The sequence below is a fragment of the Coenobita brevimanus genome, chromosome 15 (assembly GCF_032717465.1).
Source record: "Coenobita brevimanus isolate Jiangsu-jjx chromosome 15, ASM3271746v2, whole genome shotgun sequence".
Classification (NCBI taxonomy): Eukaryota; Metazoa; Arthropoda; class Malacostraca; order Decapoda; family Coenobitidae; genus Coenobita; species Coenobita brevimanus.
This window is the reverse complement of record NC_136968.1, coordinates 25,038,623-25,063,629: the sequence shown is the minus strand read 5'-3', so window position 1 is coordinate 25,063,629 and position 25,007 is coordinate 25,038,623.

Below are 25,007 nucleotides of genomic sequence, written 5' to 3'. Positions count from 1 at the left end.
GATTGGATGATGGATGAATGGATTATATTTGTAAAATGCCTGCAATATAAGCAGCCAGTTTAAATATGGAATAATATCTGAAACTAAAGTGGTAAAAATTGGAGTAAAAAGTTTACCTTTATCAAAGAAAATTAAAGACGATCATAAAGTTTTATCAAACAATGACTGACCGTTTGAAGTAAATGTAGGTATGTAATATTGTGCAACATGCTGACCTAGGAGTACACCATGGGTGGATAATTTACTTCAAACATTGCTCATCACCTGGAGCAGATGGGGGAGGTGGAGGATGTGAGCAAGATATTCACAGAAGAAATCTTTGCAGCATGTGAGGTGGTGCGTGGGGTGAAGAGAGGACGAAAGGGGGTGCAAGCAACAGCATGATGGAATAAAGAGGTGAGACAGGCTGTGGTGCAAAAGAAGAAAGCATACAGTATAGTGAGTGGATGAAAAACAGGGGCATGGAGGAATTTGAGAGATGGAAGAGTTATATGTAGAGAGGAAGGGAGAGGTGAAAAGATTAGTTAGAGTAAGAAGAGAGTGGATAAGGAATTTGGAAGGAATTTGACTGTAAAGATGAGGGAATGTAAGAAAATAATCTGGAAAGAGGTAGAGTTAGACAGGGTAGGTGATAAAGAAGTAAGTCGGGGGGTGAAAGATAAAAATGGTAGATTGCTGGTGGAGAAAGGAGAAAAGGTGAGCAAATGAAGAGAACATTTTAAGGAATTGTTAAAGATGGAAAATTAAAGTAATGTGAGTATAAGTGGCGGGGGAACGGCTGGGAGAAGGAGAAAGGCGAGAAGAGAGTAAGAAATCGTAGGATGGAAGTAATGGAAGCAATGATGGAGGTCAAAATGGGGAAAGCCCCAGGAACTGATGGAGTGTGTGGTGAAATACTGAAACCTGGGGAAGAGATAGAAGAAGTATGGATATGGAAGATGTGCAGAAGGGCCTGAGAGGAAGGTAGAGCCCCAGAGGATTGGAAGTCATGCATAATTCTTCCTTTGTACAAAGGAAAAAGGGAAAATAAGTGTGTGGTAATCATAGGGGCATATGTCTTCTTAGTGTAATAGCAAAAGTATATGGTAGGATACTTATACAAAGAGTTAGGGAAATAACGGAGGAATTATCTGGAGAAGAAGAGGAAGGTTTTAGGCATGGAAGAGGCTGCATAGACAAGATTTTCATTCTTGGGTATTTTAGTGGAAAAGTTTCAAGAGAAGGGAAAGAAGTTGTATGCAGCCTTCATGGATTTGGAGAAAGCATATGACAGGGTGGATAGACAAGGTTAGGGGAAAAGTATTGAGAATATATGGAGTAAATGATAAGCTGCTGAATGCCATGAAGAGTATGTTGGAGGGTGCCAAGGCTGCAGTATGTGTGGATAGTGAACTGAGTGAATTTTTCTTTTTGAATGTTGGACTGAAATTGGGGATGTGTCATGTCCCCATGGTTGTTCAGTCTGTAACTGGATGGGGTTGTAAATGAGATACAATGTAGAGCAGTGGATGTTGGAGCAGCCGTAATGAATGGGCAGTGTTTGGGAACTCCCTGCACTATTGTTTACAGATGATACTATATTGTTAAATGAAGACAAAGGGAATGAGTTTGGGAGAGAGTGTAAAAAACGGACTCTAAAGGTGAATGTAGGGAAGACTAAAGTTATGGACTTTGAGAAAATGGAAGCCACTGACTGAGCAGTGAGGCTGGAAGAGGAAGAAATAGAAAATGTGAGTAAGTTTAAGTACCTGGGTAGTGTGATGAGTAAGGATGGAAGTTTAGAGGGAGCAATGTTTGAAAGGATACAACAAGGACGAAAGGTTGCTGGTTCTTTAAAAGCCGAGATAAGGAACACAGGGAAGTGAGCATGGAAGTAAAGAAGTTGCTGCATGACAGTATTGTGGTACGAACTCTAACATATGGATGTGAAGCTTGGACTTTGTTGGAAGGACACAAGTCAAGAGTGAGAGCAGAGGAAATTAGTTGAGAGGAGCATGTGGATTTACGTGTAAGATACAGACTGACAAATGAGGAAGTGCAGGAGCGTTGTAGTGTGGATGTGGATGCGATAGATATACACTGAGGTGGTTTGGCCATATGGAGAGGATAGATTGCGAGAGACTAACAAGATTGTATGCGAGTGAGGTGGAGGGGGGAGAGGGAGTTGAAGGCCGAGGATGAGATGGAGGGATGGAGTGGAGAGATATATGAGAGAGGGATGTGTGAGCTGGGAGTAAGGCAGTTAACTGGCGTTAAACAGTGCGACATGGAGGTGACTTGTTTATGGCCACCCTTTACAGGAATGAGGCGTCTGGCAATAGACATATAGATCACTCACTGCTTTATAAAACTTTATAATCAGCTTTAATATTCTTTGATAACGGTAAACCTTTAAAGCTAATTTTGACCTCTTTAGCTTCAGAAATTATTTCATATTCATACTGCCATGTTTTCAAATGCCACTTGTCAGCTTTGCACAGGAGGAGAGACTGAGGGGAGACACATCTATGCTCTGACGCTGTTCCGAGTCAACTGAGTACTAACAGTGCAGCGGTGGGCCCGAATGATGTTCATGCTCGGGCTGCTTCAAAATTTGAACTGAGAGTGGGACAACCGGTATACTTAGAATTTGGTGGTTGGTATGGAAACATAAGCATACCGTCTCATTTTGGGGAAAAAAATTTCATAGCTCAAACACCAATTTTAATCATTCTAACTCATACTCTTTCCTATTTCAATTTGTGACAAATTTTCTGTGTACAGTATATGCAAAAATAATAGAAAGCCATTTGAACACAAAATATTAGTACAGATCAATTTAAGTTCACCTACACCAACCTCACGCGTTACATGTTAGGCTTATTTGGTACCCACGATTTCAGCCAGAGATTTCATCTTGCCATGTTTCTAGTTTTAAAACAAGTAACATTCGGGACATTCTCTTCAGCATTTGCAAAATGAAGCAATAATCTGTTTGAAAACAACGTGATAGGCATATCAAAATAAACATACAGCAAGACTTGTAATATTGTGCGATGAATGCCACCGCACCACTTGTCATTTAGTGTATTTTAGCAATGTCTGTCTTAGTAAATCATGTCTAGAGAACTGGTATTATAACTAATGATTACATTATTGAAGAATTAGTGTACTATTCACTGATAAACATCATAGAAGAGATTTAAGAGAGTATGCAATTGTGTGAACCAGGAAGAGGTGACTGACTTTAATTATCAGGTGAGGACTTGCAACTTTTGAGAGTTTATGGCCAAGGGAATTATTGGCCTGGGACTAGATGCTAGGGTAACGTCTTGCTGAAGCCAACAGTGCCTTGAGTTACAAAAAATACACATTTCTAGGTCTTCTAAAATTAGTGGTAGTGTAACCATGGTCTGTCTGGCCAGGAAGACGCATCAACCGCAGACAAGCAATGGGGTGCTTCTGAAAAGCTCCAACCCAATAGAGGGCACTGTGGACGACTCCTTGAACAGTTCTGTTTAAAAAGCCTGTTTCTCTTTGTTAAATATCAACACTGTCGTGTGAAACTGTGAATCACAGTAGTGTCACATGCCATAAAATAATAAAAAATACAAATAGAAAACGTAATTATAATGTAGCGTGAATTGTTTTACTTATCGTATACGAAAATGAAATATAATGCAGACAGTAACCCCACTATTTTATTGTCCTGTAATATTATATTTCTACTACATAGTGGAAGTTTGGTTCTTAGTATAAAGTTGGTTCAGAATGTAAATTAAGCCTAGTGGGTGTCTTGACTCATTTAGTCTCTGTGTTGGCTTAAATTTAATGTTGAGTAAATTCTGTCGTTCATCATCATTTCAACTGGTCTAGGAGACGGTCCCAAAACCAGGATGAGGGCGGACGTTCAAGGTAAAGCAAGCCAGGACATCTGTCTTCACTACAAATGCAGAGTCAAGTTCTATATTCACGATCTGCATTGCTGGATGTAGAGGCGCTCAGGTGCGTGACTGTGGAATGAGGAAGAAGTTTAAAACAAAACTGGAGACTGTCCTGCGCCACGTACACGTCATTTGAGTGGGGCAAAATGTCAAATACCAGTATTTACCCAACATTAAATTTAAGCCAACGTAGAGACTGAATGAGTCAAAATACCCACTACACTTAATTCACAGTCTGAGCCAACTGTATAGTAAGAACCAAACTTCCACTGTGTAGCAGAAATGTAATATTACAGGACCAATAAAATGGTGGGATTGCCACCAGCAAATCATTTCCATATATGATAGTTAAAACAATTCATGCTACGTTATAATTAAGTTTTCTATTTGTATTACAGTATTTATATTATGGTATGTGGCATTACTGTGATTCTCAGTTTCACACAAGAGAGTAGATGTGTAACAATGAGAAATAAGCTTTTCAAACAGTGCGGGACTGTGTTAAACTGAAGTCCGCATTGACCTCTATTGGATACTAGCCTTGAAAGCACCCTATTGCCCCTGGACGATCATTCTGTACAGTGCACTGATGTTCCCTTGTATGGGAACAGTGTAGAGGTTTGGTTCCTGGATGGATATTGCATTTGCATTGCTCTGCCCAGTTAGAAGGGGCACCATAATAAGTTCCACATCACCCTGTTTTTTGGCTAAATGGATACCACTCAGTATTGCAAACGGATATGTTTGTCACTCAGTGCAGAGTCACCTTAGGAAGAAGAAGGTTGCATTACATCGTGAGTGGACAATGGTCACCACCACCTACCATGTTAGGTCCTGTAAATCACAATAACTTTGAAAATTATAGATTAATAAGAGTGAAGCTTGCTCAATGCCTGTATTCATACTTCACAACCACATCAACCAGCCCCGTCCCGGAGACGTGAATTCACGTCCTCATGTGATGTGCACTCATATCCCGGAGACGTAAATTAACGCAGCAACATTGCAAGGACATTGCAAGGTCCCTAATTTGCACAATTTTCAATTTTCGCTAGTGATTTTTGGCACGTATACACGGGACACCTTCCTCTACAAGATGCCAGGCAGGGACAATGCCTTACCCAGCATGACCTCCTCACCCCCCGCATGACCTTTTCTCAGCAATTCGCCTGTTACCAGTGACCTGGCCAGTAAAGCCATGTCATGCCACGGTACGAAATTCAGGGCCAGAGTGATTCCCCAATCGATGACAATGTGGAGGACAAACATTAGAGGAAGAAACAGTCAGAAATGATGATCAGGTAATGTGGCAAAAAAAGGTCAGGAATGGTGATGAGTTAGTGAGTGAAACAATGCTTATAATGCCTATATTACCGTTTGAAAACCAATATACTCTCGTACTACTTATAAATTCGTACCAAATAAATAAATACCGTTTATGAGTGGTGTAGAATAGTTATCCTCCCATAGAACTCGTTTTCTTTGCAGCCAGCCTGATAGAAAACCCTGTAAGGTAATGAGGTACTCCTACCTGGATCGAGTATTTTAAACCTCAGGTGAGCGATTTCTCTATGAATTTTCGATGTTTTTCACCAAAAGCAGATGTTTGAGCCAAAAAAAAAAAAAGGTCCAAAAATGTCGGGACTGGGGTGTACCACTGCCCAGAAAATGTTGGGATGGGGCGGGTTAAAAATACACGACAATTGTAAGCACTATACAGGTACATATAATGAAATACATAAAATTACACCTAAGTAAACAGTAATAAAAAGGGAATAATCACCCTGGTCAGTACGTTTTTCTTCCCTGTTATAAAATAACATTATCAAGAGGAGTTACTGAATTACTAAAACTCTCACATTAATTCCATTCTCTCTCCATAAGTGTAATGATTCAGTCCAATTGTTGATTTCTACCTACAGTGACCCTTACACTAAGACAAAGGGATTTCTACCTACAGTGACCCTTACACCAAGACAAAGACCTTAAAAATATTTCATCTACACCATATAGATATCGAATCTCCTCTCGTGCTCCAGGAAATCATGAGCATTTTTAGTGTATATTTCAGTGTAAATGTAGTGCCACAATATTTTAACGGTGAAAATTCACACCCTTGTGCTTCAGATTAAAATGTTTTGTACCGTCTGGTGACTTGTATCTCTTGCCACATTGGTCGCTTTCCAGGTCTGCCTCCCCTCGCATGTGGTGTATTTTTTCATGTGTCTTTCCAGATCATCCTTATAATTAGGCCTATACTCCTCACCACAGTCCTCAAACATGTACTTCTTATTCTCAGTGTGAGCATGTCAGATATGACTGATGAGTAGAAACATGGTACCCAGTGCTTCCGTGCTGTTAACGATTACAGTTCTTTTCTCCACTGTATCTCATCAGGTGCCTCTTCAGGGAGGATCTGCTGTTGAATTTCTTGTCACACATACTACATGAGCACACTTTCTCTCCAGTGTGTGTCATCATGTGCCTCTTCAGGGAGGATCTGCTGCAGAATTTCTTGTTACACACACTACATGTGCACACTTTCTCTCCAGTGTGAACACGAAAGTGCCTTTCGAGGTGACACTTCTGGACAAATGCCATTCCACAGTCAGGGCAGGTGAATTTCTTCTCTTCTGTGTGAATATCCATGTGTCGACTGAGGTTCCCAGGACGAGTAAAACCTTTACCACAAACACTACACACGTAACTCTCAACGTCACTGTGAGCAGACAGGTGACATCTTAGATAGTATTTATGAAGGAATGCCTCGCCACATTCATCACACTTGAATTTCTTTTCACTTATGTGGATCTTCCTGTGGCTGTACAAGTTTCCTTTACATTTAAACGCCTTGCCACAAACGTCACATTTGTGATCCCTGGCTCCTGTATGAACGGCCTGATGTCTGATAAGACCGTACTTTTGTATGAAATCCTTGCCACACTCATTGCACTTGTACCTCTTGTCTCCAGTGTGGATCTTGATGTGTGCAGACAGATTGCTCTTAGAAGCAAAGGTCTTATCACACACATCACATTTGTAGTTTTTCTCACCAGCGTGGGTAAGACTATGGCTATAAAGGTTGCTCTTACAAGTGAATTTTTTGCCACACTCCACACACTTATGGTCTTTCAGGCCACTATGTACAAGCTGACGTTTGGTCATATTAACTGGTTCTTTGCCCCTCTTATTACATAGCTGGTTCATTCTCTCTCTCTCTCTCTCTCTCTCTAACAAACGAGACGAATATCTTGACTGTCAATAAGTGCTTTCACTTGTTGGGGACTGAGCACATTTCAAACTATTAAACAAAAGACACAAAACTGACATTTTGTCCCTGTCGAATCAAAGGCCAGTCTATGGAAATATTTTCAGGTCATGACATCAGACTGGTGTGAGTCCATGCTTCCAATTTTGCAGTTACAGACCTTGCTTTTTTTTTTTTTTTTTACAGTAGTTATTCCTCAGCAGCAGTCCAACATAAACTTCCTTGCCGATTCCAGTCTGCCTCAGTCCTGGCTGCTCTCCCATTCACTCCACGTGCAGGATATCAGACAGACGATCATAAGAACATAAAAAGAGAGGGTAATTGAAGTAGGCAGGGTGATCCTTGCTACGCAGCTCCTAGAAAAGTTGCTGAACTACTAGAATTAGATAAGGATAGCGAAGAAGAAGGCTCTCCTCCGCCCTCCAAACCCTCTAGCCAAAACAGGCAGGCCAAAGAAAGAACAACACGCAGTAAAAAAACTGGCGTGAACATTTTATCGGAAAGTGTGAAACAGGAAAAGGAGACTATCATAGTGTAACCTGAAAAAGAAAAAGAATGAATAAGTACTGATTATAAGATTTTTTCTCAATACCCACCTCTCATCTGTCATATGCTAATCTAGCCTTTGCTTGAAACTCTCAATGGAATGGGTAGCAAATACATCACTAGGTAGCTTATTCCATTCGTCCACTACTTTATTGCAAAACCAATTTCTACCTATTTCCTCACTAAAACGGAATTTTTCTAGTTTAAACCATTACTTCTAGTTCTATCCTGTCTGCTCGCTTTAAGTACCTTGTTGATATCACCCTTAGTTATTTCCTTCATCCACTTATTAACCCGACCCATCCCGACGTTTTCTGGGCAGTGGTACGCCCCAGTCCCGACATTTTTGGACCTTTTTTTTTTTTGGCTCAAACATCCGCTTTTGGTAAGAAACATCGAAAATTCATAGAGAAATCACTCACCTGAGGTTTAACCCCTTAAACGCGGCTGTGTATGGCCGATCCCCCCCCCTGTGGCGGGGTTGTAGCGGGGTCTGAGTACCTGTGGGAAAATATTTGCCAAAAATCAGAGATTAACCCTAGAACATTAAAATTTTTATGGCGTATAGTACTTACATTCAGCTTTCTCCTGAGACAGATGTTGAGCCTTCGTGGACTACCAAAGGACTTGTGAAGACTTGCAAAGTTGGGTAACAAAGTCTTCACTTTCACACCTCCAGAAACCCGGTTTTCTTTCTACCACAGCCTCAGTCTGTCACAGTACACTTTATACAACAACGTACAGGTTGTTTGGAATCCGTATTTGTACAATAAGCACTGAAAATAAGGCTATAATGAACGGAGCGCACGGCCGACATGCAGCGCGGTGGCGATCTTCCCGTCACTGAACACACATTTCCCTCTTCACGGCTAAAAACACGTATACTACATTATTTTCCTTCATAGTACTTCGCAAAGGCTCGCTTGGCACTATTACGGCCCTAAAAATCACTGTCACTGCCAGCATTGTGAAGCGGGAATGAGGAAGACCACCGCGGCGCGAGTATATTCAGCCTTACGGCAGGCACTTTATTCTCGTTCCGGTCGGCCACTTGCACTTCATTTCTATTGCTCACTTTCACTCTAGCTGTCAGTTTTTTGCCTTATTCATCAGTGTCACTGTCCATTGTTATAAAAATAATATTTTCTTCACAACAAACTGTCACTGTCAGAACATAGAATAGAAACATATGCTTTCAACTTCTTACACTGGAATGACTGTCACTCGCAATACTTATATTATTACTATGTACAATTATTTACACAAAAAAACACTGTCACTGTCAGTGCTTTTACAAGTACATACACTAATTTACACTCATCAGACTGTCACTGTCAGTACATAAAAGAAAACTAAACACTAGTATCAATGTCACTCTCAGTATTATTGTCAAGATTCTTACCCTTATTTTCAATATCTAGTCAGGCTGTGGTAGTCAAAGAAACACGGGTAAGCACAGAGGGGAATTTTGCACTCTTTGCACTGCAAGGAGGTGCACCTAAATGTTCTGTCCTGCCTGGTAGTGTGGCTGCACACATGACACCTCCTGAGTGCTTTTCCCCTCTTGGCAGTGGCAGGCAGTGGCTCCAGGCGGTGTTGCTGAAAGTAGGCCTGACACTGTAGGCGGTCTGGAGGTGTGTGTGGGTGGCGCTTGGGACCTGATGGCAGTACCTGCCCAAAACGCTGAAGCAGCTGGTACACACAAGTCTTTGAAAATCGTCGGAGAGAGTAGTTTGCTGGCTTCCTGTTCTTGATCTTATACAGGATGAAGGCGTTCAGCATGCACATATCAATCAAGTGCAAGAACATCATCCTGTACCAGCGACGGTTCCTCCTCAGGCAGTCTATCTCTCCGATCATCATGTCAGACTTGTCCACCAGCCGCATATTGACGTTGTAGTCAATAACAGCATCAGGCTTCATCACAGGCTCACCAGTCCTTCTGTCGACCTTCCCTGTGGCCAGCATATCCCCCTTGTGAACTGTGGGAGCCCATTCGCGATTCTCTTACCGTGCCACCTGATCGCCAGCATCTTGTCAGTTTTCTTCAGGTGCACGTCTCCCCGCTTTGATTTTTCAGCCTCGGGGAAGGCAGGGTAGTGTGCCCTATTGCTCCTGACAGTGCCACATGATCCGACGCCGTGTTCAGAAAGGTACTTGGCGAGTTTTGGAGCTGTATAGTAATTGTCCGTATACAGAACATGATTCTCGCCAAAGTACTTTTCCAACAGCACTTTCACCACAGAACCAGAGAATCCAAGGGGGTCAGTCTTGTCCAAGTCGACATTGCTGGCGGTGTAAATAACGAAGTCTAAGATGAACCCCGTCTTGCAGTCGCACAGCACGAAAAACTTTATTCCAAAGCGGTGGCGTTTGCTAGGAATATACTGCACGAACTGAAGACGGCCCCTGAACAAAACCAAGGACTCGTCAATCACAACTTTCTTGAAGGGGCGCAGGAACCTCGTGAACTTATCCTTGATCAAGTTCAGGATTCCCCTCACTTTCCATAATGGGTCAGTTTGGGAAGGCTCATCATTGTTTGCAAAGTGAAGGTAAGTCATGAGCTGCCTGAAACGATCGCAACTCATGTATTTATTGAAGATGTGTGTGGGGCAAAGATCGTCTGAACTCCAGTATTCCTCGAGCTTATGCTTCCAATTGTGGGGCATCAATAACATCAAACCAATAAATACAAACAGTTCCCTGATCGTTACAGGAACCCATGCTGCCATCCGCGACATGGATGGTGTTGCAGCTTCACCTTCTCCTTCACGAACTGCAGCAGATTGCCCCTCATACCTATTCGTCTCGGTACAAATCTGCTCCATTGCTTCGTTATCCAGGAAGGCCAACAGGTAGTCCAAGCATTCACCATCCTCTGGGACAGGGAAGTCAGCCTGTATTCCACACCCACTGGCATCAAAGGGCAGATCTTCCGGCACAAAATCTGAGCCCTCTGACCACACGAAGGCATCCAGAGTGCCCTGCCTAGGCTGGGAGGTGCTGGGGGCAGCGGTGGGTGAGGCAGGTCATGTGGCAGTGGGTGAGGCAGGTGGTGTGGCAGTGCGTGAGGCAGAGGCTGTCCTAGGTCGTGTCGGTGTAGTGGTGGTGGTGGTGGGGAGATAAGCTGAAGGTTCAAGGTCACTCGCGGTGGCGTGACTGGCGAGTTGCCTAGTGCGAGTAACCTTAGCTAGCCTTACACTAGGGGACAAAGTTCTAGCCCTACTAGCACGAACACTGGGCCTACGGAAACCTCTACTACGTAAACTAGACTGCCTACTTCCTTTCCGAGGTGGTGAAGGCGACTCCGAAGACTCAGGAGAAAGGGCAGCTGAAGATGACGACAAGAGAATGGGGCTGGGAGTGTGTGGCGGGCTGGCGGGCTGGCGGTGGCGTGGTGTAGGGGACAATGGCTGGGAAGCTGGGTCACCACTTCTTTTCCTCTTGGCCCCATTTCCATACACTAGGCCCCGTTTCACAGGAGCCTTGCCTGTTGAGGTGCTTGGCACAGGAATAGTCACTTCTGGCACCTCAGACTCAGCACTCGATTGCGTGTCCGACTCTGCCAGGCTAGATAATACACCGACGTCACTTCCATAATCCATGGACGCTTTCAATAACTCACTAGCTATAGCCGAGTCACTAAGTCCCTTAGCAGTTCCTTGTAAGGGTTTGTACGGGGTGGAGGTCACAAAACCCTTTTTCGGAGGGCTGGAAGGCACAGACTCGGAAGAGCTTGAGTTGGACATGGTGTCACCTTGAAAGATTCTCGTGGACTGAGGCTAAACAGGGGCAAACTACGCGAAAAAATGCTAGTGTAACAACTGGGGAAACAAGCGTTTCCAAATAGCATAAAGTGCTTGCGAGAGGAAGGCGCAGATTGACACATATGAGCCGTCCGCGCGCTGCCATATCGCACGACGAGGGAGGGCCGGGCAGCGGTGCGTGGGTGGGTAAAAAAAATGAAACTTGGCAACAACCGAGGTCAGTAGTACAAAGGTCAAGTGTGCTAAAAGTAGCTCAAGGGTGGCGGTACTGACAGACAATACCAGCTGGAGCCTGCTTGCCCGTGGTTATTCAAAATTTACTAGAATCGCAAATGCGACGATCCGCCATTATGTCCTTTTGGCCGAGCATTGCAAATGAGACGATCCGCGTTTAAGGGGTTAAAATACTCGATCTAGGTACGAGTACTTCCTTACCTGACTGGGATTTCTAACAGGCTGGCACCAAAGAAAACGAGTTCTATGGGAGGGTAACTATTTTATCCACTCATAAACAGTATTTATTTATTTGCTTGGTACGAATTTATACGTAGTACAAGAGTATATTGGTTTTCAACCAGTAATATAGGCATTATAAGCATTGTTTCACTCAATAACTCATCACCATTCATGACCTTTTTTTTTCCCACATTACTTGATCATCATATCTGACTGTTTCTTCCTCTAATGCTATGTAAACTTTGTCCTCCACATTGTCATCAATTGGGGAATCACTCTGGCCCTGAATGTCTTTATTGGCCAGGTCACTGGTAACAGGTGAATTGCTGAAACAATGGCGTGCAGGGGGGGGGGAGAGGTTATGCGGTGTAAGGCATTGTCCCTGCTTGGCATCTTGTAGAGGAATAGAGGAAGGTGTCCCGTGTATACTTGCCAAAAATCACTCACGAAATCACTCGCGAAAATTGATTATTGTGCAAATTAAGGACCTTGCAATGTTGCCACGTTAATTTACGTCACCGGGACATGAGTGCACATCATGTGCGGACGTTAATTCACGTCGCCGGGACAGCGGGGGTTAAACACCTCAATTAAGTCTCCCCTTACTGTAATCCTCTCTAGTGAGTTCAGATTTATTCTTTTTAGTCTGTCTTCATATGACAGGTTCCGAACATCATGTATAATTTTTGTCATTCTTCTCTGTACAGTTTCTAGCGAATTTATATGCATTCTATAGTAAGGACACCGAAATTGCACGTCGTAGTCTAAATGTGGCCTTACTAATGCTAGATAAAGTTGCAGTATTACTTTTGATGACCTATGGATCACACTTCTCGAAATAAATCCTAGGACCCTATTTGCTTAATTTCTCGCTATAATACACTTTTGCCTTGGTTTGAGGTCGTTACTAATCATAACTCCTAGTCTCTCTCGCATTCCTATTTTGCCAGTTTCTTTGTTATCTAAGTTGTACTTAGTATCTCCTATGTTTATTACTTTACGTTTTTCAACGTTAAATTCCATTTGCGACGTTTTAGACCATTTGGACAATATATCATCATATCTGACTGTTTCTTCCTCTAATGCTATGTCAACTTTGTCCCCCACATTGTCATCGATTGGGGAATCACTCTGGCCCTGAATGTCTTTATTGGCCAGGTCACTGGTAACAGGTGAATTGCTGAAACAATGGCGTGCAGGGGGGGGGGAGAGGTTATGCGGTGTAAGGCATTGTCCCTGCTTGGCATCTTGTATCGTCGCCAAATTAGTTGATACTGCTACTGATTCCTGAGTCAAGATCACTTATACTTATAATAAAAAATAACGGACCAAGTACTGAACCCTGTGGTACACTGCTAGTTACTAAACCCCAATCCGACTTATTTCCATTTATTAATACCCTGCTTTCGTCCCTTCAGTCACGATTCTATTCATTTTAAGATATTGCCGTCTGTACCGTATGCTCGAACCTTTCTAACTAACCTTTCGTGTGGGACCCTATCAAAAGCTTTAATAAAGTCCAGATAAATAATATCGTAAGCTTTATCGCTATCTACTGCCTTTTCGGCCTCCGAGAAGAAAGACAAGTTTGTGAGGCAGGATCGTCGATGCCTGAATCCGTGCTGGCTTTCATTTATAAGATTAAATCTTTCTAAGTGTTCTCTAATCGTATTTGCCAAAATTGACCCAAAATTTTTTCCTACTATTGACGTTAGACTTATCGAACGATAATTCGACGCAGCTGATTTATCACCCTTTTTAAAAATGGGCACTACGTTTTCGTTCTTCCCCGCCTCTTGAAATTATTTTGAAATTAAAATCATTAAATAACGTTAAAAGTGGCTTCTCCTTTGGTTTCTTTATAATTTTTCCTAGATACCTTCCGGACCTGGAGAGTTTTAACTTATTTTCTTACAATACGTCCTCCTTACTAATGGTAATTTTTACTAGGAATATTTTCTGTATTCTCACTGTAAATATTTGCTGCTTGAGGGACCGGGTCTAGATTTTCCTTGGTACATACTGATATGAAATATTAATTAAGATGGAGCACATTTCTCTATCTTCACTGGTAATGTTACCTGATTCTGTTCAGAGAGGTCCTATCCTATCTTTATTTTTCGTACGGTAAATTTGGTAAAAGGCCTTGGGCTTTTCTTTCGCTTCACTACAGTCGTTCTATTTTATGAAGGCAGTTTGGGTGGGACGCTCTGGGACTTCACACTGTTAGCTCTGTTGTCACATCGCCGCCGATACACGTGTAATTATTTGTGTTCACCTCTCTCTCTCTCTCTCTCTCTCTCTCTCTCTCACTCTCCTATTTTAAGCTAGTAACTACTTATAAATGAATTTTAAACACTCTGTATAGATGTAATTCAATAAAAAAGCTGTAGTATAGTATACATCTCATAAGACTCGTCAGCGTTGCCTTTGAGACGTTGTCAGGTGGTGACACGAGGGACAGCCCTGCGTGAGTGGGTCATACTCGGTCAGTCTCCCGCCATGGAAGCTATTTAAAAAAAAAAAAAAAAAAAGCACCTATAGACTTTTACCTCAGGGGTGGTGTGGAAAAAAAGTCGAAAACAAGAGAAAAAATTAAGAAAATACAATTAGTAGTAGTTAATATATAATATGAGAGAGAGAGAGAGAGAGAGAGAGAGAGAGAGAGAGAGAGAGAGAGAGAGAGAGAGCGCACGTGTGTGGCGACGATGTGGCAACAGAGCTAACAGGTTGAGGTCCCAGAGGGCCCGACCCAAACTGCCTTGATAAAATAGAACGACTATAGCAACCTTAATTTCATGACCTCGGTTTGCTTGCCGTATCTCCCTCTACTTCTCTATTAAAATTTGCATACCGGTTACGTAAGTGTTCCTCTCTACTTTTTATTTTTCTATATATTCCTTTCCTTTGGCCTATGAGAGATTTTAATGTGTTGTTTAACCATCTTGGTTTTGAATTACTCGTTCAAAACGGTTTTGAAGGGATATATCTATCTTGGCCTCTATGTATTATATTTACTAACTGGTTATATTTCTCACTGCCCGGACGGCTCCTTGATACTGTCACCTGAACGACACTCCCACCTATATTCTGACATGGAATTAGCTACGTGAGGATTTATGACACCCAGCACACACACATTGAACACTTCCACCAAGAAAAGTTTCCCAGTACATTACACACGTCCACTGGCAGAGTCAAGGTCTGATCTGCAGTGGAACGCATGAAAGGGGCAACCAGATATTTGACAGTGAAAAATCAGTTGTATGTTTTCTTTTGCAGCTAAAAAAAAAGAAAGAAAAAAAAAAAACTGAACTACTTCATACTCGTGGAAACAAGTATGAATACAAACGGAAAAAATCTAATTATCTGAATGTCTTTCATCCGAGCCTTTATTGCCCCTTCCATTTCACTATACTTTATACTCACTTTGCCAAACAACACACCTTCTAACATCCTCACACCGACTCCTAAACTCGTTCATGGAGTGTTGAAAAAAAAAAAAAAATGTGTAACCCAGTTAACCTATCCCTATTAAACTGCAAGAGGCAAGTATGTTTCTCTGCTCATACAGGAAGGAAAGTGACGGACATGATCAAACTGTGAAACAGTAGCGAACTTTGGTTCATTATGTACAGTAACCTCGACGAAATTTCCGCCTTATACACCTGCCTGCCAGTTCGGATTTTTATGTGTAAGACAACCACTAGTGAGGCAGCAGCAGACACTCAAATGTCTGGTACCACTTTGTGGGAGGGGAAGAGGTTAAGGGAGGAGGATGGCTGAGCGAGCTGATAGGTCCTCATCTATCCCCATCCTTTTGACAGTTACCAGACAGATGAATGCTGGCTACTGCTTCGCTACAGTTGTCTCACATTTATTATTTCGAAGATGTGGGCGAGCGTATAACACGGAACTTTCCTCGGGTGTACAGGGGACTTGTCATTCTGCCTGCTGTGGGCCAGTGCTGCCAAAACGCGGAAATACCGTCTGCTATGCGGATAAAACAGTCCACGGAACTGCACACTAAGTTTCGATGAGGACGCAGTAACCGCATCCTCACAAATGCGGACGAAACCATCCGCATCCCTTAATATATGCAATTTTACGTTGATTGCGTAATAAATAAACTTATATCACTTAATCCTAGTAGTATGATTACCCAGTACATTTTGTATATGGGTATCTATCTATCTCTATCTATAGCCCGACGCCCTAATCCCGCAAAGGGTGGCCGCAGACAAAACGCCTCCAAGTCACTCTGTCACCCACCATTTGACTCCCCTCCCCCCAACTCTCCCCCCCCCTCCCTCATATACCTCTCAACTCCATCCCTCCACCTCACCCTCGGTCTACCCCTCCCTCTCCCTCCCTCCACCTCACCTACATACACCCTCTTAGTCAGTCTTTCAATCTCCATTCTCTCCACATGTCCAAACCACCTCAGTGTATTTCTCCTAATCTTTTCAACCACATCCACATCTATCCCACAACGTTCCTTCACTTCTTCATTCGTCAACCTGTCCCTCCACGTTACTCCACATGCTCCTCTCAAGTAACTCATTTCCACTGCTCTCACTCTTGACTTGTTCCCCTCTTGCAATGTCCACGCCTCGCTTCCATACGTCAGGGTAGGGATCACAATACCATCATGCAGTGACTTCTTAACTTCCATACTCACCTCCCTATTTCTCATCACTGCTTTCAGTGTACCAACAACCTTTCTTCCCTGCTGTACCCTTTCACGTACTTCATCCCCCAAAGTTCCATCCTTACTCATCACATTACCCAAGTACTTGAATGCACTCACATTCTCCATATCCTCACCATCCAACCTCACTGCACACTCTGTGACTTCATTCCTCTCAAACACCATAACTTTACATTAACTTTCAGCTTCCTCCTCCTACACACTGTCCCAAATTCATTCACCAAACCTTGCAACTCCCATTCATCTTCACTCAACAATACTGTATCATCAGCAAACAGCAACACCGGAAGCTTCCAAATCTCACCCTCATTCATTAAGGCCACCCCCACATCCACTGCCCTACCTTGTACCTCCTTTACAACCCCATCCATATATATATTAAACAGCCATGGAGACATTACACACCCCTGTTTCAGTCCCACATTGAGATCAAAGAACTCACTCAGCTCACCATCCACTCGCACCGTAGCCCTAGCTCCCTCGTACATACTCTTTACAGCACTCAACAATTTCCCCTCCACTCCATATATTCTTAATACCTTCCACATACCTTGCCTATCTATTCTGTCATAAGCTTTCTCCAAGTCCATGAAGGCAGCATACACTTTCCTTCCCTTCTCTAGATACTTCTCCACTAAACATCTTAGAACAAATATCTGATCTACACACCCTTTTCCCTTCCTAAATCCCCCTTGTTCTTCTCCAACTAGCTCCTCTGTCATATGCCTAACCCTATCAATGAGTATTCTACCATATATTTTACCAGTCACACTAAGAAGGCAAATACCCCTATGGTTACCACATACTTCTCTCTCCCCTTTTCCTTTGTACAGAGGAACAATTATACCTGATTTCCAGTCCTCTGGAACCCTTCCCTCTTCCCAAGCCAATCTACACAACTTCCATATCCACTCCACAACAATCTCACCCCCATACCTAAGCATTTCACCACACACTCCATCAATTCCTGGGGCCTTTCCCAGTTTAATCTTCTTCATCACTTCCACTACTTCCGACCTACTGATCTCTTCCTCCCTCCTCTCATCTCTTCTTCTCCCAGCCATTCCCCAACCACTTATACTCACACTGCTCTCACTCTCTACATTCAACAAATCCTCAAAGTGCTCCTTCCATCTCCTCAATTTCTCTCTCTTCTCCACCAACAATCTATTATTCCTATCTTTCACTCCCCTACTATTTCCCCTTTCACACTGCCTTACTTTCTTTACCTCCTTCCAAAACAATTTCTTACTCTCCCTCCATTTCACACTCAGATTCCTCCCAAACTCTTCATCCACTTTCTTCTTACTCTTCTTCACCAGTCTCTTAACCTCCCTTCTCCTGCTCACATATACCTCTCTCTTCTCTCTCTCATCTTCTCCCCTACCTCTACTCGCCAACCATTCACCATATGCCTTCTTCTTTTGTTCCACAGCTCGTTTCACCTCATCATTCCACCATGCTGTCCCTTGCACACCCTTGCATCTCCTCCTCACTTCACAAACTGCCTCACATGCTGCGCTTATCTCTTCCGTGAATATCTTACATACTTCTTCCACCCATTCCATCTGCTCTAGCTCATACCTTCCCAATCTTTCTTCCACTATGCTCTTATACTCTGTCCTTTTCTCACTATCTTGCAATTTCTCCACTCTTCTCACAGGAGCTGCTTCCTCCTGTTTTCCCCTTCGCCTCCTCAACCACTTTCTTTGCAGCTCTACCTTGGCCATCACTAAGTGATGGTCCGAGACTCCATTCCCCCACCCTCTCCACACCCTTGCATCCAACACTTGTCTTCTCATTCGCTCATCCACACACACGTAGTCTATCATTGCCTTTCGTTCAACAAGTTCACCATCCATATATGGGTATGCATTGCATAATTATGCAACAAATGCATATTGCAGTCGTATAAGGTTTTGCAGCTTGATGTGGACTGACAATCCATCACCATATGCCTGCTGGTACTTCCAATACTGATGCTGAGTGCATATTTTCAAAAGTAAACCTAAATAAAACCCCTCTCAGAAATACACTTTCGCCCTTCACACAGGCATCACTTGTGCTCGTATCAGAAGCTGTTACTGCTACAGAGGGTTGCCACCGTTGCGTTGTTTTTGACCTGTCCCGCCTCATGGTTGAGTTCGTTCAGCACCTCAGCAGAGAATAACTCCTACCTAGGGGCTTTGTTAATCATTTTAGTTTCCTATTGGCAGAGGTTTGGCAGTTTATGGGTATAGGCCTATCTTTATTTAACACGTTGAATACGTCAGAGACACTTTAATATATATATGTACCCATCTATTCTGTATAACGTTTTACATTAATTATTGGTATGTTGTACTTTACAGTTTTTATATCCAGTGGGTTATAATTATGTTGCATGGAAATACTGTCCGAATGGGGAGATTCATGGGTATCTTTTTAATCCTTACGTATAGTTTCACTTGGTATTCCCCTCAGGCATTTCATTTTCCTCTATAATCCATTAAGGAAAATATAGCGAGGATATCAAAGTGCGGATGAGGCGGCAACACTGCTGTGGGCCTTTTGATCTGACACTGTATGGGATAAGGCGATGATAGATGATAGAACAAGCGATGGTAGAAGGGCGATAAGCAATAGTACAAAAAATTGTTATATTAGTAAAGAGTTGCCCAGTTAGTAATGAAATAAATAACAGTAAATGCCAAGGTAAAGGCATAACAACTAGTAATAATATGAAAGTGTACTACACAAACAGCCGGAGTTTACGTAATAAAATCGATGAACTGAGTGCTTTAATTTGTACAGAGAAAATAGACATTGCCGTTATTAGTGAAACTTGGATGAATAGACACTCGAAAACTTTTCGCAGAATATCAGATAAAAGGCTATAATATTTTTGTGTCAAACCGTCTGGGAAGAAAGGGGGAAGGGGTAGCTATTTATGTAAAGGATTCATTAAACTGTTACAATAAAGCAGACATTAAAGTAAATAGGGACACAAAGTGTCTGGGTTGAAATTAGTAACAATAGGGAGAACTTAGTCTTAGGAGCTATTTACAGATGTCCTAAATTAAGTACAGCTGATAGTAAATACCTTTCGGAGGAAATTAGGAAAGCATCACAGTCCAGCTTAGTAATAATTGTAGGGGACCTTAATTTGCCAAGGATAGATTGGAGAAATCAGACAGGAGATGCAGAGTCAGGAATTTCTAGAGGTAGTACAGGATAATTTCCCTTATCAGTATATCAGGGAGCCCACCAGAGGTAATATTATACTAGATTTGCTTTTAACTAATAAAGAAAATGTCATTAGTGATATAGAGGTTGGTGGACGACTTGGTAATAGCAATCATGAAGAAATTAAGTTCAATTTTATTTGGGATGTCTGTTCCACTGAAAATACCTCCACCATTCCTAATTTTCGTCTAGGAGATTTCGATGGCTTAAGAGCTTACTTTCGAACGGTATTCCACAGGGAGATTAGCTCTTTGAGAGAATGCCAGGTCAGTGGGGAACCCCAGGTCATAGGTGAAGGTCAGGAAACACGTGGGAATGTCCGTCAGGTGTCTGTGAGGGGGGAGGTGGTAGATGGGAATGTAGTCCAGGTGACGGGAATTAACTCAGCTCCAGTACTAAGCAGACGTTCGACCAGTGAGAAGTACTGCATAACGAGTTAGCAGATATAATACACGGAAGCCAAGATAGATATATCCCTTCAAAACCGTTTAAAACGAATAATTCAGAGCCAAGATGGTTAAACAACAGATTAGAATCTCTCATACGCCAAAGGAAAGGAATATATAGAAAAATAAAACGTGGAGAGGAACACTTACGTAACCGGTACACGATTTTAAGTAGAGAAGTAAAGAGGGAGATAAGAAAAGCAAAGTTATGAAATTAAGGTTGCTAGTGAATCAAAAGAAAACCCTAAAGGTTATTATCAAATGTACTGTACGAAAAATAAAGATAGGATAGGACCACTCAGAACAGAATCAGGTGACATTACCAGTGAAGATAAAGAAATGTGCTCCATCCTAAATAATTATTTCATATCAGTATTCACCAAGGAAAATCTAGACCTGGTCCCTCAAGCAGCAAATATTTACGATCAGAATACGGAAAATATTCTTAGTAAAATAACCATTAGTAAGGAGGATGTATTGAAAGAAATTAATAAGTTAAAACCTCAAACATCCCCAGGTCCGAACGATATATATGCAAAAATTATAAAAGAAACCAAAGAAGAATTATGTCAGCCACTTTTAACATTATTTAATGACTCTTTAAGTTCAGGAGAAATTCCAGAGGCGTGGAAGACCGCAAACGTAGTGCCCATCTTTCAAAAGGGTGATAAATCAGCTGTGTCGAATTATCGTCCGATAAGTCTAACGTCAATAGTGGGAAAAATGTTAGTCAATTTTGGCAAATAAGATTAGAGAACACTTAGAAAGATTTAATCTTATAAACGACAGTCAGCACGGATTCAGGCAAGGACGATCCTGCCTCACAAACTTCTTGTCATTCTACTCGGAGGTCTATGAGGCAGTAGATAGCGATAAAGCTTATAATATTATTTATCTGGGCTTTAGTGAGGTTTTTGATAGGGTCCCACACGAAAGGTTAGTTAGATAGGTTCGAGCACACGGTATAGATGGCGATATCTTAAAATGGATTGAATCCTGGCTGAAAGGACTAAAACAGAGTATTAATAAATGGAACTAAGTCGGACTGGGGGTATAGATGGCGATATCTTAAAATGGATAGAATCCTGGCTGAAAGGACTAAAACAGAGAGTATTAATAAATGGAACTAAGTCGGACTGGGGCTTAGTATCTAGCGGTGTACCACAGGGTTCAGTACTCGGTCCATTATTATTTATATTATATATAAATGATCTAGACTTAGGAGTCAATAGCAGTATCAGCAAATTTGCCGACGATACAAAAATAGGGCGTATCATTAAGTCGACTGATGATTGCCATAATTTACAAAAAGACCTCGATACATTGTCCAAATGGTCTAAAACTTGGCAAATGGACTTTAACGATGAAAGATGTAAAGTACTTAACGTAGGCAAGACCATTGGACACACTAAATACAGCTTAGATAACAAAGAAAGTAGCAAATCAGAAAGCGGGAGGGATCTAGGAGTTATGGTTATACCCTTTCTCAGGAAACATGAAGGAGAGAATTTTACAAAGCCTTTGGCAAAATCGGAACACGAGTGACCGTGTGAAGGATTAAGAGGTCCCCTCGGGATTCTGGACCTTCTTCCTTCCCTCTTCCGTTTTCTTTCTTCTACACACACACACACACACACACACACACACACACACACACACTTGAGTTGACTCGTGAACTGGGACTTAAATTGGTGCTTGAGTTGTAACTTACGTTGGCACTTGAGTTGTAACTTACATTGGCACTTGAACTGGGACTACAGTTGGTGCTTGAGTTTTAACTTACGTTGGCACTTCAGTTGGTGCTTGAGTTGGGACTTCAGTTTGAGCTTAAGTTGGGACTTAAGTTGGTGCTTGGATTGGGACAAGTCGACGCTTGAGTTGGGACTTATGTTGGCTCTTGAGTTGAGACCTTAGTTAGCGCTTGAGTTGGGACTTAAGTTTGCGCTTGAGTTAGGACTTGAGCTCGTACTTGTGTTAGGATTTAAGTTGGTACTTGTGTTTGGACCCAAATGGTACCTGTGTTGGGATTTGAGTTGACACTTGAGTTTGAACTTTTGATGGTACTTGAGTTGGGATTTAAATCGGCTCTTGTGTTGGATTTTAAGTTGGCACTTGTTTTAGGACTTAAGTTGGCACTTGTTATAGGACTTAACTTGGTATTTAAGTCGGAGCTTTAGTTAACATATGAATTGACACTTACATCAACACGTGAGTTTGCACTTAAGTTGGCATTTGCGTTTGCACGTAAGTTGGCATTTGAGTTTTCTCTTAAGTTTGCATTTGAGTTGACACTTAAGTTGGCACTTGAATTGGCACTCACGTTTGCACTTATCATTTACGTTAGCACTTTATTTGGCACTTAAGTTGGCAGTTAAGTTTGGACTTAAGTTGGCGCTTGAGTTAGGACTTAAGCTGGTGTTTGAATTGGAACTTAACTTGGTACTTGAGTTGGGACCTAAGGTCGCCCTTTAGTTGGGACTAAAGATGGCGCTTGAGTTGGTACTTAAGTTTGCGCTTGAGCTGAGACATGTTGGCGCTTGAGTTGGGACTTAAACTGTCACTTGAGCTGAGATCCAAGTTGGCGCTTGTGTTTGGACCTGAGTTGGCATTTGAGTTGGCCCTTATGTTGTCACTTGAGTTGGCACTTGTGTTGTCACTTGAGTTGGGAGTTATGTTTGCGCTTGAGTTGCAACATAAGTTGGCGCTTTACTTGGCACTTAAGTTAGCTCTTGAGTTGGCAATTCCGTTGGCACGAGTTGGAGCTTACGTTGGCACTTGAGTTGGAGCTTACGTTGGCACTTAAGTTGAAGCTTACCTTGGCACTTGAGTTGGAGTTTACGTTCGCACTTGAGTAGGGACCTATGCTGACCCCTGAGTTGTGATTAAGCTGGTGCTTGAGTTGGGACTAAGGTTGGCGCTTGAGTTGAAACATGGGATGGCACTTGAGCAATGCTGGGAATAGCGCCGCTACTATTTTAATAGCGATGGTGGTACCGCCATTACTTTTTTTTAGCCAGCAGCGAAACTGAGAGCGCCGCTACTTTTTGGCTGTACTCACGCGTTACCGCGCTCCTCGCTACTCACGCGACGAATACAGTCCGGAGTCGTGAGTACATACAGATATGCCGACGGTTTGGTTGTATTTATTAATGACGAAAAATAATACTTTCGTTAATTTTGTCAATTAAGGATGTTTGTTCTACATTACATCAGTAATTTATTAAACTATATATATTATTTATTAGTAATTGTGCAATAATTAGACAGGAAGTTGCTATTTAATTATCGATCATTTAAATTAAGTAGGCCTAAAGATAAATAAGGATGTCAGCTAGATGTAGGCAACACACACACACACACACACACACACACACACACACACACACACACACACACACCTCTAACTATTCCCGTCTCTAACTTGCGCTCTCTCCCTCACTCTTTCTTTCAGACTGATTCTTACTCACTACGTTATTATTTCGTAAAAGTATGTTACTTTCAGTTTAAGGTAATGGAAAAAACATTGCTATTGTATAGCCTTTAACAGAAAGCCCCAGTTCATTTTTACTCTCGTTTTCGTATATATCTTAAATGAGTATCATTGAAAATATAATAAATCTATATAGTATGTATCAATGGTAGGCCACATTTTTTTGCCTGTTACTTACGTATGTTACTTTCAGTAGGTATACTAGGTAACAGTGTAAAAGAACATTTGTTACATTATACAGTAAATAGCTTTTTTCCTGTACATTCGGCTCTAAGCTTCATTAAAGTGACACCGACATGTATGATTTTATTTATTCAGTATAAGTGTATACTGACATTACTGGTACACAACATAATCACTCAGACTGACTAATACAGTATTATCAAAACAGTATATAGTGTATTGCTATATCACAGATTTTTGTTAACCTTTCCTTCGTGTACGTTTTTCTTATCCAAAGCAGCAGGAGCGGGAGCACCGCTACATTTCATATCAAGTAGCGAAACCAGTAACGCCACTACTTTTTCGGGCTAGTAACGGGAATGGGAGCGCCGCTACTTTTTATTAGTAGCGTTCCCAGCACTGCTGATGAGGATATTTGCTTTGAAGATGTTCTGACTTTCCTTCCTCAAAGAATGGGATATTTTACAGTCAGACTCCCTCTCTTCCTTCTCTCTCTCTCTCTCTCTCTCTCTCTCTCTCTCTCTCTCTCTCTCTCTCTCTCTCATCTTTTGTCTGCCTGTCTTGAACCTTTGTGGGAACGACCTTGCTTCACCTTACGTCTCAGAGTAACTCCTTCTTTCCTTTCCTTCCATTCTTCCTTAATTCCTTCCTTCCTTTCCTCGACGTCTCTTTCTTTCCTTGTTTCCCCTTCCACACTTTTTCCCATCCAGTTCCCTTTTCCTCCTCCTAATTCTTTTCACCATTTCCACTCCTTTTCCTTCCTTTCTTTTCACTTCCTTCCATATTCTCCTTCCCAGTTCTTTTCAGCATTTCCTCCCTTCCTTCCATTTTCTTCTTCGCCCCCTCTTTCTCTCCCCTCCTTGCCCGTCCTCGTACCCTCTCCTCTCCTTCCTCTACCCCTCCCCCTCCTCTCTTCACAGGGGCCAATTTAAATCCCAACTCAAGTTCCAACTAAAGTTCAAACTCAAGTGCCAACTCATGTCCCAACA